At 39.9% G+C, this 13,027-nt stretch overlaps 1 protein-coding gene across 1 annotated transcript in view; it reads right to left on the bottom strand.

The window, feature by feature from the left end:
• The window catches only part of IFRD1 (interferon related developmental regulator 1), a 93,216-nt gene extending 80,486 nt beyond the window's left edge, over positions 1-12,730 (bottom strand). The window contains exon 1 of the mRNA XM_044246400.1: positions 12,714-12,730. The gene's annotated coding sequence lies outside the window, so the exon portion shown is untranslated. The remainder of the gene's footprint in view (positions 1-12,713) is intronic.
• Positions 12,731-13,027: the final 297 nt, after the last annotated feature.

Here is a 13,027-nt window from a genome sequence, read left to right as displayed (position 1 = left end):
GATCTGACTACTTGAGGGACACACTAGCATTGCGACATCTGAGAGAGGTTTGTTCTTTTCAAATCAGTTTCTTGAGGAGAAATCTGATGCTAGTATTGCTCAAAACATCCATTCATACCCTATGGCATGTAGAAAATATGCATCCTTACAGCAAGGAAATTGGGGAAAGTCTAAAGGAATTTATAGCCAATTCTGTTGTCGAGGTTTTTAACAACTTTTTTGAAATCTAATTTATATACCATAAATTCACCCATTATACAGTTATGTCAATGACTGTTGATAAATCTATAGTTATGCAATCGTCACCAAAACCCAGCTTTAGGACATTAGGATGTTTCCATCAACCCATAAAGCTCCCCAGGGCCCATTTACATTTAATCCCCACTACCCTAGGCAACCACAGATCTTATTTCTATGCCTATCAATTTTCCTTTTCTGGATATTTTCTTTAAATAGGATCACACAGAGCTGCCTGGGTGGCTCAGTGGGTTAAAGCCTCTGCCTTCAGCTCAGGTCATGATCCCAGAGTCCTGGGATCCAGCCCCGCACCCAGCTCTCTGCTCAGCGGGGATCCTGCTTCCTCCTCTCTCTCTGCCTGCTCCTCTGCCTACTTGTGATCTCTGTCTGTCAAATAAATAAATTAAATCTTATTAAAAAAATAAATAAATAGGATCACACAGTATGTGATTCTTATTCCTACCTCTTTCACTGAGCATTATGTTTTTGAAATTCATCCATGTTGCAGCATCTATCAGCACTTTGTTTTAATATATCACTGAATAGTATTTCATTCTATGGGTATATCACATTCTGTTTATCCATTCACTAGATGATAGTCATTTGAGTTTTTAGTTCGGGGCTATTATGAATGCTATAAACATTCACATGCATGTCTCTGTGTGGATGTTTTATTTCTGTTGAATAAGGGTTTTTAACTGTACAATTCAATGGTTTTTAGTACAGTCACCAGAATTGTGTAACCATTGTCACTATCTAATTGCAAAATATTTTTATCATCCCAAAAAGAAACCCTATACTCATTAGCAGTCACCCCTAATTTCCCCTTCCTTCCATCCCCTAGAAGCTACTAGTCTACTTTCTAACTACAGATTTACCTATTCTGGGCACTTTATATAAAGGAATCATACCATGTGGAGCTTTTTGTGACTGACTTCTTTCACTTAGCATAATGTTTTCAAGATTCACCCACATCACAGCATGTGTCAGTGCTTCAGTCCTTCTCGGTAGCAAAAAAATGCCAGATTCTTTGGATACAACACCCCTTATCCCTACCTCAGTTGATATACGCATCGGGGTTGTTTCCACTTTTGGGCTATTATGAATAATGCTGCTATGAACACCTGTGCACAAGTTTTTGCATGGACATATGTTTTCAATTCTCAGTTCTCTGGGTTATAAATCTAGGAGTAGACTTGCTGGGTCATATGGGACCTTTATATTCGACTTTTTGAGGAGCTGTTAAACTGTTTTTCAAAGTGGCTGCACCACTTTACATATCAATCAGCAATGTATGAGGGTTCCAATTTTTTCACAAGCTCACCAACACTGTAAACTGGAAATTCACTTTTTACCAGCATAAAAGGGGTTAAGCAAACCTGTGATTTTTTTTTTTTCTATGTGAATAACACAGCGACATCCCTGGGTTGATCTTCCAGAATGAATGGCTGGATTACTCCTACAACTAAGGAGAGAACACTCTCAAATGCAGACAGTGATCCAGGGCTAGATCTCAGAAAAAGACTCCCTTGTAGTGAGCTAATCAAATAATAACATCCTCATAGTAATAGCTACCCAACAACAGCCTTGCAACTTTCCAGAAACTGCTTATTAAACCTCAGGGCATTATATGTACTTCACGATTTCCCGACCCAAATGAGTAGTTTCACTAACAAGTTCTAACTGGTAAGGTAGAACTTTTGTCTCATCCAGGGAGGAAATCTGTGAAAAGAAATGAAATGTGTATGTGTATATACATACATATATATACTACTACAGAATTCAGCATTGTTTTATTTCCCACACTAAAATGTCTAGGCTGGGCGCCTGGGTGGCTCAGTGGGTTAAAGCCTCTGCCTTTGGCTCAGGTCATGATCCCAGGGTCCTGGGATTGAGCCCCACATCGGACTCTCTACTCAGCAGGGAGCCTGCTTCCCCCCCCCTCTCTCTCTGCCTGCTCTCTGCCTACTTGTGATCTCTGTCTGTCAGATAAATAAATAAAATCTTTAAAAAAAATTAAAAAAATAAAATGTCTAGGCAGAGAGCCAAAAACCTCAAAATAAGCTTTCTTTCAGTGCAAATAAATAACAATGAATAATTTAAAAATAGTTCATTATGTTGAATTATAATCAGTAATACCTAAGTATGAGATTATGTTATATATTTTATACACTGTTCAATCAACTGCTTTAATTACAATTTTAGTTATGTTTTCTATAATAATAAAAGAAAAATATCACATGTCACTAGTGGATTATAACAACAGATAGAATAATGTTAAGTAACAATGCACCCTTGAGTGTGAGTCCATAAGGAAAATTTACATATATCATAGTCTAAGAACACTTTAGAAAATATCACACCAATATATATTTGAACAGAGTTGTAATACTATGCGAGTAAACTAGTAAACAAACCAAACATCCCCCTACTTGATGAAAAAAGCAATTCAATGTCAGCAAAAAACTTTGCAACGCAGCGAGAGAGAGGGAAAGAATAAGAGAGAATAGAGGGAATCTAAAAGATAAAGTCTCAGGTATCAAATCCTAGAACAAATAATCTTAAAAATGTTCTCTTCTCCAGATATGCTTCATAACTCATATTTATATTAATGTACTGTAATCTGTGTTGCTATATTTCTATTCATTTTCATTGATAATTGGAATTATTAAACTTCTTTTCTTAGTGCTTAGCAAATGCAAAATGTTAGCAAATCCAACCTTAGAACGTATCATGGAAATGGCCCATTTCTGACAAACATTATGTCCACAGGGCTTGTATCAAATGACTATGTTTAAGAAGGACAAAAGTGTTCCAAAGGTCCTCTGACCAACAGTATAACCTCATGTGTTGTGTACCACAGGCACTCAATCAATAGAGGGAGAAAGACTGGAGAATTAGCTAAGCACATTTACAGAAATCAAAGATTATCCAGAAATCATGTGGGTTTTTTTTTAAATGAACAGAGACATAAAAGGGCTATCCTTTTTTAATCCCTTAGAGTCAACCAGATACAGGATTTAACCAATCTCAGAATATGTTCCTCTTCTGAAGTAGAGAAATAGACCCCATTATAATAATGTCATTCATACCATATCATGCCAGGACAGCAGATGAGTCATTGGAGGGGGCCTCTACCTGAGAAAGGCCATGTCAAACCTGACCCAGCTCTTTATGCCTTCCCTGCAACTATGTCAAGGGACTGTTCTGCGTGGCCTCAAAGATGGTGGGAGGAAGAGCATCTGCCACACCACCTGCTATTTCTGCACAGAAGAACCCCCGTCACCCAACCTGGGCTACAGCAGAGTCATCCAGGAAAAATACCCTACCCTCAGATGTGAGCATAAAGGAGTGGGTGGCTATTTAAGGTCTTTTACTTTGACTCACTGTACCCCTAAAAGTAGAGTTCTCTTTTAAGAAATTAGTGCCAAGAGGGCTCGATTCTGATGACTGCCTGAATTAAAACCTGTTACAACTAGGGAAATTGGGGTAAGCTGCTCCTGCCAGTATAACTCTGGAGGGCTTCTATCAGAGATACCAGTATTAACATAAGTGACCTTGTTCTAGCCTGAAGCTAGATTTGGGCATGTGGGACACAGAGACTTCTGAAATTCCCCAAAGTCCCTTGGGATGTGGCCTGCTTTGTTTCTACCTTCCCCTTGACTTCATGTGACTGACCCTCATAATCCTTCTCTTTGAGGATTTTCCTTTTCAGCTTCCTGCCCCAGGAGTCATCATAGAATAATCAGTTACTTCAACCATCTGTAATAGTGATCTCTCTCTCTCTCTCTCACACACACACATACACACACACTTAACAGAGAAAATAAAAAGACCTCAAAGACCAAGCTGCAATGAAAATGGCTTAGACAACCTGAAGACCCATGAAACTAAAAGGTATAATAAAATCATTCCTGAAATATTTAATGTAACTAATTGCTAATACTGAAGATGCCAGGAATTCATCAGTGTATAAAAGAGATAAAATCCCTACTAGGGGAGAAAATAAAGGAGAAAAAAAGAATAAAGATGGGGCATTGAGTGGACTGCAGTGGTCAGGGCAGATTTCACTGTGGAAATGCCACACTTGAGCAAACAACAGAAAGAGATGAATGAGTCAGGCAGCACCAAGAAGAGCGTTCCAAGCAGGAGGGCAGCAACTGCAAAGTCCCTGAGTTGGGACTGTACCTGGCATGTGCAAGGAGCGGCGGGAGGCCCATGTGCTGGCATCAGAGTAAGCAAGCAAAAGAGAGGCAGAGAGAATGAGGTAAGGGGGGGTGCAGTTCATATATAGGGTTTCTTGGGGCCACGGAAGGACCTGGGTGGAATGGGTATTCACTGGAGCATTTCAAGCAGATGAAGGACCCTGTTGAGAACACTTTGTCTGTGACTGGTCACACACAGCACTCTCATAGTTGGCCTGACGGTACCAAACTGAGAAGTACAGGTGAGTACTGGAGAAGAGAAAAAGAAGTCAAGTAGGCTGAAGAATACTAGTGGACTAGCGCTGGTGGTGAGGGATGTTGTGATAAGGAGCACAGGAAAGAACATAGCGTCCACATTTGTTGACAAGAAATAACAGCCATCACTGAGATGGAGGGTATATGAACACAGGTGTTGGAAAGCATTCACATTAGAGCCAAACTCCCAACCTATCTCAATAACCCAGAGGGTTCTATAGCCCAAAAAATTATAATTTGGGCTCATAAACAAAAGTTAAAATATGACCAAAAGATTTACTTTATTATATCATGAGGTCACATGATCTTTGGGAAAACACTGCCAGATGTGTCCCATCACTTGTATTATCTGTGTCCCACACTAGCAGCTGCTTTTAATTAAAACTGTAAGCTAATTTACACATAAATATACTGGTGAAATATTAAGCAACCATTTTATAATCAGCCCTTGGAGTATTTCTAAACAGACAAATATATAAAGGAAGAAGACAAAGAAATTCCAAGGTCCAGTGCTGGGTAAACACAGAAACTGAGAGATTTCTGTACAGCAATGTCAGACCAACTGACCAATAAGCACTGGCTCTTGTCCATGAGGTAAAGTAGAGGATCTAGGACATAAAGCCCCTGGAACAGATGGGGGTGCTGGGTATTGGGAGGGGCTTATATCTTCTCTGCTTATTTGATTCCCAAAGGAATATTCACTCACTGTGATTTTTTTTTTCTAAAAATGACAGGATGAAGTAAAACATCCTTCTTCTCTAACCCCTCTAACTACATGAAGTCACAGTTAACAACCAGATGTTTCTTTTAGACTTTTTTCTGTGCATATAATTCCTTACTTATAAACACATATTTCATATGTTTCCACATTACACACAGAACAAAGTTATTTCAACAATGAAACTGTAGGTATCCTTTACATATTGTTCTACCCTTTCCCCCTTACTTACCTCTTCATTGCTTTTTCTCTCCAGATTAGGTTGTATAGATCTGTCTCACTCTTGTTTTAACAAATTTTTTAATGTGGTAAAATATACATACAGTTTAGCACATGAACCTGTTTTAAGTGTACAATTCAATCATGTTAAAATTAAATACACTTACAGTATTTTGCGCCTCATGCCTAAGAGATAGGTCACACATGGACTTTGGAGTCAGTCTGCCTGGGTTCAACTCCTGGTTCCCAGACAATCAGCTCTGTGGCCTGGAGCAAGGCAACAGTTTCTACATCTGTAAAATTGCAGTAATACCACTATCTATCTCATAGGAGTACTGTGAAGATCAAGTGAATATCAATACTTAAAGTACTCAGAAAAGGGCCTAGCATTTGAAAAGATTTAACTATGGATCAGATCATATTGATAATAAGTATATATCCTAATATATCTAACCAGTTCCCTACAGATGGCATTTAGTATATTTGGGGGGATAGCTCTTCAGAGGCAGCTGGAAAGGTGGGAGAGCCACATTAGCTGAGCTCTGTGACAGAGGGTGCTTTCGGCACATGCTGGAGAGGAACAGTAAAGGTCAACATGCTACAATGAGCGGGGCTGTTCTAAACAAGGAAGAATGACCCCATTCCAGCACAGAAACACAACCTTACCTTTTCATACTACATTCCTGCTTCCTGTAATTTTTTCTCCACAGACTTGCACACAAACAAAACGATAAATGTAAAAAAGTCTAGTCGATGTAGTTTTGTTTTTAACTGATGGGAAATAATCCAAATGTGCTTCTCCACATGGGACTAAATAATTATTAAAGTACATTCATACGGGGCTCCTGGGTGGCTCAGTGGGTTAAAGCCTCTGCCTTCAGCTCAGCTCATGATCTCAGGTCCTGGGATCGAGCCTGGCATCGCATCGGGCTCTCTGCTCAGTGGGGAACCTGCTTCCCTTCCTCTCTCTGCCTGCCTCTCTACCTACTTGTGATCTCCGTCTGTCAAATAAATAAACAAAATCTTAAAAAAAAAAAAAAGTACATTCATACAATTGCATGCTATACAGTGGTTTTAAAAGATTGAGAAACTGCCCATGTACTATTAAGAAAAGATTTCCAATATATATTAATTGGGAAAAAAAAAAGTTTAGAGTGACATACAAGGTATGCTAACATTTCTGTAAAAAGGAAGATGGTAATTAAGAAGCCACATTTACATATGGTTTTATTTGTGTATATGACGTAGAAAAATAAATGGGGCTCCCTGGGAAAGGGTTTACAGGCAGAGGTGAAAATGTGGTGGATGGGATTAGGGTGGCAGTCAGAATTTTTAATATGTGCCTTCTTCTAATTTTTTTTAAAAAATTTAGAATCCGTAAATACCATAGTTTTTTTTTTTTCTTTTTGAATTAAGGAATGAGGTAGGCTTTTCTCCAGCATTTGTGGAACCTGCGACAAGAATAAAAATACAGGTCTATAAATGTAAAAGCTATAAATCAAGCTAACAAACTGTTAAATAAAATATGTTCTCTCCCCCTACCGTGACAAATAAACTTTCTTAAAGACAAAAAAGATAAATAAGGGCAAAATTTGAAAGTTGACATAATAGGGGTGCCTGGGTGGCTCAGTAGGTTAAAGCCTCTGCCTTCGGCTCAGGTCATGATACAAGGGTCCTGGGATCGAACCCCACATCAGGCTCTCTGCTCAGCAAGAAGCCTGCTTCCCCCCATCTCTCTCTGCCTACTTGTGACCTCTGTCTGTCAAATAAATTTTTAAAATCTTAAAAAAAAAATAGAAAGAAAGTTGGCAAAATATAAAACACATAGAATTAAAAATTATTATTATGCATATCCACATAGCTGAGCGATGGTTTGGTGATGTTTGGAAGAATAATAAAATAAAACAAAGTAAAATTATATTAAATTTAAAAATTTACGAAGTAATTTTTAAAGATTTATTTATTTATTTGAGAGAGAGAGAGCGGGGGGTGGGGCAGCAGGAAAAGTACAGAAACTCAAGCAGGCTCCCCACTGAGCACAGAGCCTGACATGAGGCTCCATCTCAGCTCCATCTCAGGATCATGGTCTAAGCCGAAACCAAGAGTTAGACACTTAACTTAACCTACTGAGCCACACAGGCATGCCCACAATATATTTTATATTTATTCTATACACCTTTTTCTTGCACATCATTTCAATATAAACATACTATGTAGTCATAGTCAAGATTTTTAAATAATTTGAGTGTTACTGACAGTAATAACAAATTAGAAATCTTTCTTGAGTATTTAAAGTTTTTAGGGTTTTTTCCCCTAAATTAGTTTGAATTTGAAGAAACCACTCGGCTAAAGCAGAAACAACTGGAATTTTTAAAACCTTTTTAAAGCAGTACTTACACTAGAAACAAACTATGACATCTGATCTCATGTTCAAACATTATAATGGGGTCTTTACTGCAGAAATGATAATATAATATTTAAATTTCTCCTATAAATCAATAGCACTCAATTGCCCTTCTCCTCATCTCTCAATGCAGATCTATATAGTATTTCTTAAATTCTTCTCATTTCTAATTTTTAAATCTTAAGATATTATAAAGAAAACTAGAAATAGCATACTTCCTGCAATGTCCTACTTCAAAAAATTCAAAATCTTAGAAATTGCCCATGTCTTTAAGTATGAATACCAGGTTTCTATTAAATTGGGAGACTACATCAGTTAAAAAAAAAAAAATGTAAAAATGCCCCTGTAGTGACTCATTTGGTTGGGTAACTACCTTTGGCTCAGGTCATGATCCTGGAGTCACACATTGGGCTCCCTGGTCGGTAGGAAATCTGCTTCTCCCGCTGACCTCTCTCCTCTCATGCTCTCTCTCTCTATTTCATTCTCTCTCTCTCTCAAATAAGTAAATAATTTTTTTTTAAAAATGCCCCTGTAATCCTTAAAAACTCAGTCATTATTACAGAGATTGATGATGTGGTGAAAAAGGAACTCTGAAGTGCACTGACACAGGTGAGGATGTGGTCAGTATATGCACGCAGCAACAAACCATTCTTCTTTCAAAATACCTCAAATCATAATAGAACTGAAGAAATAATGGCGAACAAGTTTCCGGAACTGCTAAAACCACCAAGGAAAACCCAAACCAACCATCTAAGACAGATGGAGACAGATGGATAGGGCTAGGCAATAAAACTTTTCTAAAGAGAGTGACCAGGGAAAGAAAAATCTCCAGTCTCAGAAGAGAAGGTAATTAATCCTATTATTTCAATGAACTTGAGCTTCTTGCTACAATGTTTCTAGAACATTCATGTGACTGTGATCTTGACAGTATGCTCATTTATGTATAATATAGCAGCAAGGATCTGATGTAAAATTACAATATTCTAAGCGTACTTTATTAAAATGCTTTATATAGAGTAAGAATTTTATATTCCTATTACTCCCTTACTTATTACTCATCTTAAAGTTAACTGGGTAAGAAAAAATGGTTATTTGGGAGCAAGAGGAAGAAAGAAAACGAGGGAGACCATCTATATAAAAAGAGGTTTGGATGAGGTGAGCACTGTTTGGACTGATTATCAGGGTAGACCTATATTCATTCATACCCCTATGCTCACTTCTCATAGCACCAGAATCACATTGTGTTGCAAAGGCCTTTTTATTTGATTGCCTCACAATTACACCATAAGCTTACAGATAAGGATGGTGACCACTGTATTTTCCATTGTGTCTCCACCAATTACACAGGGTCTAAGAGACAGTAGGTACTGGTAAATGTTAACTGGCTAGGTGGATGGATGGATAAATAGGTAAGTAGGCATGTGGGTGGGTTAGCTCTTACGTCAAAGGTGTTAGGGAGTTGCACATCCCTTGGCTACAGTAGATAGGAAAGTTTCTTCATATCCATGGGAAGTTGGACTACCAATGCTACAGCCACAAACATCTCTCAGATACCATTAACCTCTCCAAGGTGTTTACCTAATAGGTGTTTACCTAAAGTCCAAATATTGAAAGACAAATCTTGAAAATCCAAACCTAAAAACTGGAAATCCTAGCAACAGCAATCAAACAAGGAAAAGAAATGAAAATGTAAATGTACCTCCTTCTCTTAATTGACAATACCTTTCAGAGAGAACTCTGGTCAGGGATTTACTGCCAGAATGCCTGGGTAGCTCAGTATTCACAAATCTATCAACATGATATACCACATCAATAAGAGAAAAGATAAAAACCATATGACTATATGATCATTTCAACAGATGCAGAAAAAGCATTTGACAAAGTACAACATCTATTCATGGTAAAAACCCTCAGCAAAGTAGGTTTAGAGGGAACATACCTCAATATAATAAAGGTCACACATTAAAAACCCACAGCTGGGGGTGCCTGGGTGGCTCAGTAGGTTGAGCTTCCAAATTTTGGTTTCCACTCAGGTCATGATCTCATGGGTTGTGGGAGCAAGTCCTGTGTCGGGCTCCATGCTCACTGGAGAGTCTGCTTGGAGATTCTTTCCCTCTCTCTGCTCCCCCCACCCAACTTGCATGCATACTCTCTTTCTCTCTAATAAATAAATAAGTAAATATTTTTAAACAAATAAAAAATAAAAACCCATAGCTAACATCATACTCAATGAGGAAAAGTGAGAGCATTTCCCCTAAGTTCGGGAACAAGACAAGGCTGCCCATACGCACCACTTCTATTTAATACAGTACTGGAAATCCTAGCAACAGCAATCAGACAAGGAAAAGAAATGAAAGGCATCCAAATTGGTAGAGGAAGCAAAACATGCACTATTTCTGGGTGACATGATACTGTATATAAAAAACTCTAGAGTCTCCACCAGAAAACTACTAGAACTGATAATGAATTCAGTAAGGTCACAGGATACAAAATCAATGTACCGAAATCCATTGCATTTGTATACACTAATAAGGAACCAGCAGAAAGAGAAACTAAGAAAACAATTCCATTTATAATTGAACCAAAGAAAATAAAATATCTAGTGATAAACTTAACCAAGGAGGTGAGAGACCTGTACTCTGAAAATGACAAACTATTGACGAAAGAAACTGAAGACAACACAAATGGAAATATATCCCTTACACATAGAATGAAGAAATAGTGTTAAAATGTCCATACTACCCAAAACCAACCTACGAATTTAATGCAATCCCCATCAAAGTACCAACAGCATCTTTCACAGAACTAGAATAAACAATCCTAAAGCTTGTATGGAACCGCAAAAGACCTCAAATAGCCAAAGCAATCTTGAAAAATAAAGAAGCTGGAGGTATCACAATTCCAGATTTTCACTTGATACTCTAGTATCAAGCTGTAGTAATCAAAACTATATGGCAATGGCACAAAAACAGACACGTAGACCAATTTAACACAACAGAGAGCCCAGAAACAAACCCACAATTATATAATCGATAAATCTTCAACAAAGGATGCAAGAATATGCAATGGGAAAAAGTCTCTTCAACAACTAGATACACCTGGTTATTCATTTTGTGTAGTAAGAGAAATGGCTCAAGATTAGAATATATATGGATTCAGAGGTGGTATCGAAAGGGCCAGCCTTTGGTCAGGGGCATGGGAGGAAAAATATCAGAAGATGGGGGACAAAGAGGTCTAGGAGAGAGAATGTAGTTAGACATACAGGCAAAGGCACAAAGTATTAAGGTCTGTGTATCAAATGTTGGCATCCACCAGACAGAGTCTATCATAGAAAAGGCGATAAGCAATCAAGTAGATGAACAGCCAGGCCAGTTGATGCCTTTGTCATCAGCACTGGGATCAGTGCTGGCATTTGGCCAGAGTGGCAAAGATGGAGGTAAATATCTGGGCCAATAGCATGGACTTTCACTAACCAAGACCGATCTTGCTACTGGTCATTCACTTTGAATGTAAAGAGAAAAGGTCTAAGGTTAATTACTGGTACTGCTGAATGTCCAGCAACAGAGACCACCACCGAGCCTCTGAAAAGGCATCATACCCCAAAGAGATTAACTAGCTAACTTGGCAACAAACTAACTACATTGGGCCCCTTCAATCCTGGAAAAGCCAGCAGTTCAGGAATACATGCATGTTCTGGGTACAGATTTGCCTTTCCCACCTGTAGGCCCCAGTCAACACCCTCAGGGGCTTAGAGAATATTCCATCCACTGTTAAGAGATCCCACATACCATGCTGTCAGGTCATGGGACCACATCACAGCAAAGGAGGAGCAGGAGTCAGCCCATGATCATGGGACTGCAGCACATGCCGCATTCCTCGGAAGGAGCCAGCTTGAGAATGTTGTAACTTCCTGGAAACTGGCTGGTGCCTGGAAGCACCAGGTCAAGAGCATGACTCTGAAGGGACCGGGTGCCAATCTCTGGAATAGATTATATTCCCAGGATGGAAGAGCTTTATATGCTGTCTCCAGGGGAAAGAACAGATGGACCAAGAAATAAGAGTGGAAGCAGAAGTGGACTCACATGCCACTCATCTCAATGACCCGGCCACAGGGGCTGTCACTCCTCAAGTTCTGGGCTCTGCAGGCTTATAAGACCTAGCATCCTGAGCAGCCACTTTTGCCAGGGGACCTAGCAAGAGTCACCCAGTCATCTCAAGCTCCCTGTGTCCAGGAACCAGCAGGAGGGAGAGAACTTATGGCAGTAGCTGCCTCTCATCATCAGAAGGAGGTAGGCCTGTTGTCACACAATGGGGACAGACAGGAATATGGGTGCAGCCCCCTTGGGCACTTAGGTGTAGCTGCTCCAGCTGAAGAAGGGCATGGTGACCAGAAGCTTGGGCTTCTTGGGGATAAAAGTGTAGTAGGTCACAGCACCACGGAGGCCACTGAGGCCAGCAGAAGTGGTAGCTGAAAGCGAAGGGAACTTAGAACCAACAGCAAAGTAGGAAGACAATGAAGAGCCGTTCGTCTGCTCACCGCCCCCTTCCAAGTCTCCCTCAGGAAGAGAAGCCCACGACGCCATAGAAGAACTGAGAAGAACTGCAATGCCAGTGGGTTCGGAAGTGAGGCTCCTGCGCTGGGAGAAGATGGTAGTCACAGAGCCGTGTCACCCACCTCCGCTTCAGCACTGGGAGTCCAGTCAGCAGACAGCCTCCAGCAGTCCCGTCTTCGTGCCGCCCACGGACACTGAGCGAGGCCGGCCGCGGAAAGCACGGCATTGCAGCCCCAGGCCGGAAGAGGCGGTGTCAGACCAGAGCTCCTCACGTGATTGGCTGCGGCTGGGTAGGCCCGCCAGCTGCTTCCGCCCACTTCCTTCCCCGGGTGTGGGTCAGGAGTAAGCCTTGAGCAACCCAAGCTCCATCTTAGCGTTTACTCCTGCAGAACGTACCTGAAACGAGGATTATATCAAGCACAGCAGGAATTCTTTA

The sequence above is a fragment of the Neovison vison genome, chromosome 4 (assembly GCF_020171115.1).
Source record: "Neovison vison isolate M4711 chromosome 4, ASM_NN_V1, whole genome shotgun sequence".
NCBI lineage: Eukaryota > Metazoa > Chordata > Mammalia > Carnivora > Mustelidae > Neogale > Neogale vison.
This window is presented reverse-complemented; position numbering and strand designations above follow the sequence as displayed.